The sequence below is a fragment of the Pocillopora damicornis genome, chromosome 13, assembly GCF_964200805.1.
Source record: "Pocillopora damicornis chromosome 13, jaPocDami1.2, whole genome shotgun sequence".
Taxonomy (NCBI): Eukaryota; Metazoa; Cnidaria; class Anthozoa; order Scleractinia; family Pocilloporidae; genus Pocillopora; species Pocillopora damicornis.
Window position 1 is genome coordinate 7,213,894 of NC_142682.1, and position 3,055 is coordinate 7,216,948.

At 37.2% G+C, this 3,055-nt stretch overlaps 1 long non-coding RNA gene across 1 annotated transcript; it reads right to left on the reverse strand.

The window, feature by feature from the left end:
- Positions 1–1,733: 1,733 nt before the first annotated feature.
- LOC113678445 (uncharacterized) lies at positions 1,734–2,534 on the reverse strand. Its single transcript, XR_003446887.2, has 2 exons — positions 2,337–2,534; positions 1,734–1,948 (listed from the first exon to the last, which is right to left on the reverse strand). It is a non-coding gene; the product is annotated as an uncharacterized LOC113678445 (long non-coding RNA).
- Between the last annotated feature and the right edge of the window lie 521 nt (positions 2,535–3,055).

Sequence of the window (3,055 nt, forward strand, 5' to 3'; positions counted from 1 at the left end):
GCTGCTAAATTTGTTATCGATTTTTATCCTGGGTGCTAGTCCAACCTCTTCTTTTATTAAAATATAGTCACTATCTCCACGTAAAGATTCAATTCCAAGTTGCATTTAATCAACAGTTTCCGCAGCCGGCACAATTCCGGTAGGTTCGAACGTGTTGAATATACGAATCGTGAATAATAAAGGCGGTTTTGAATAAAAGAGGCGTCGTTACTAACAAATGTCTCCCCTAACTTTTACTTGAACAGGAATAAAACACCCCAGATAAATGCTTCTTTGGCCTTCTTTGGCAATTTGCGAGTTCTCATAACGCAACAACCTCCGTTTGGTCGCATTTTCTCCTCGAAAACCCGCAATTTCCCGTAACAGCAATTTTACTGACGGGTTTCGATCGTTCTTTGAATTGACCCTGCAGCGCTTGCGATGCGCTTATCGTGTCTTCCAATCTCTTTAAGACTTTTCTTTAGATCAAATAACAACACTCGTTTGGTCGAATTTTCAAACCGAAAAGCCGAAAAACCGAGAGACTACTGTAAATATTCTGGCGAAAAATCGACATTCAAAACACTTTGTTTTTAGGAAATATGATGCTTTTATTGCAATGGATCCAGCTGGTCTAAACGTCATTTTTTATGAACGATAATTACATCATAAAGGCAGGATATAAAGAACTGTTATGTAATTAACGATTCGTGATGTGAGCCTACTACAGCTGCATTACCTAGCAAAAGAATCTTGTAGCTTACTATGGAGTGAAAACTTTAACTTGAAAAATGGAAGAATTTAATTTACTTATTAGCAGTTCAAATAGGACCTTAGTTTTTACAACGCTGACTACTAGGGAAAATTTATATATGGACACAGAAATGTATGAAGAGATATTAGGCTTTGATTAACAAAAGAAACAATTGAATGACTGATATTCTGCTTTCACGGGATGGATATGTCTCGGCTGAATTTGGTATGCAACACTGGTATATTGGTTTACGCGAGGTATAATATTTATATATGTGGGAATGCCACAAGTTGACATTCAAATTTGGCAACAATTAAAATGTTACCTGTCTTCTGCCGAAAGGGAATTTTTGAGGAAGTAACTATTTATCGTTGTTTTCAAGGTTTTGTTTGTGCTAAGCGAAGAGTGCTGACTAATTGGAAAACATCTCTCTTTTGAAAAACAGGAAAAATTTATTTTTTTCGAGAACACAAGGAGTAGACGTACGCTTGGGTGTAAAAATTTGAATAATTGTTATCCATGAAAGGGAAGTGAGGGAGAGAGAGAGAGGGAGAGGGAGAGAAAGAAAGAGAGAACTGCAAATGTGCGAAAGTAACGCAGTTCATTCACTCTTCCTCAGCAAGGAATTATTTTTTTCCTAATCCATGGAACAACTGTTTTTTTTTTTCTTCTAACATACGGTTGTTAAAATAATACTATTCTATTTGGGAACACACTCGCGAACCAATGGCTAGCCGCTATGTTTATTCTTAATGGACAGGATGGTGAACGTGTGGGCAGAACACGCTAACTTGCGTCACTCGTGCTAAAAATATTTTAGGACCAGACTATTTCGGGAGCACCACGTAACCTCTTATTGTTCTTAGATAGGATGTGTTGATCAATCTAAATGAGGACTTATTTTAGCACAGTGAACAGTCATTCAAGAGAAGATATCTTATCTCGCATTATGCTCCGGAAAAGTGCCTCCTTAAAAATTCAACTAATTCCATTCCGAACATCATGACAGCAATGTTTTAGCTTTAATTGACACATCATTCCCTACGAATTAAGTATTAATACAGGAATTAACATTTATTTTTTCGAAAAAACAAACAGTTCTTTTCATTGATGCTGATTATTTCTACTTAGACGTTCAGGTTGGCCACAGCCCATGCGCAGAGCAGTATCACAAATTCGGCGTTTGGTTTTGGCAAAGACATCCTCTGGAAAGCCCTATATAAAAAAAATAGGAATAAAAAAGGTAGAAGATTGGAAAATAAAACCAATATTCGACGAGAAAACAGTTCCAGAAAGGCTTTTTAATTTGGGGGAACAAAGCACCGAAATTGCACTCCTACTCGACTGAAGAATTTATTAAAAGATGAGTGATCACGGAAGGTGGAAAATATCGACCATTAAAACAAAAGTAGTAGCGGATGCTTCTATTGGTAAATCTTGAAAATTTTGCTCTGTTCCCCAACAAGAATACTTGAGGGAAAAAAAAAATTACGTAACCTAAAAATTGCACTTTTATCAGTCTTTTGTTTAAATATCCTAGAACAACAGCGATTGACAATGAGAGACAGAGGCCTAAAACGTGGATAGTATTATAGGTATGTACCTTATCGTCCTCCATTAGCCCCGTTTTCCCGCACAGTACAGAATTGCCTTTACACGCCTGACCTGGTCCATTGGCAATGGCCTCAGATCTTTTGGGGAGAATTTCCAGGATAAGAAGAAGAAATAGAATCGACACAATCAATTTGGCTGTCATTACTACAGCTGGAGACCCAACAGCTCAAAATTAATAGCTCAAACTGTTCGAGCATCCCATTGCTCCTGCTTTTATATAGGTGGCAGCCGCAACCATTGGTCGAACTAAAAGTACGTAATAATATTTAAAAAAATATATATTATGAGAGGGTTGTCCAGCTGGCACATAACCAATAAAAGAACCACGTCTCCAAACACGCTAACCTATTATCAAAAGCAATAGTTTCCGGAGACAATTAATTACATTCGACACTCGGTCCACAGAACCAAACAAGTAAAAGTTATGCAAAGTCTCCATTGTCTTCGTCTCTTCTATTGAAGCCTTATTATCATCGCTAAATACGTTGCGTGGCCTCCTTTAAATTAGTTCCAATGCAATATATTTTGGCCAATTACTACATAATTGATACAGAGCAGATAAAGCAGTGGAAATTCTGCTGATTCTGTTAGTAGTAATTTAACTTAGCATGCCACCGCTTGATCCGCCAGCAACACGAAAGGAAGGCAGCACAAAATTAATCACCATAAAAAAAATTATGGCAAAAGCTTCGATTTAAAAAGAAAGCA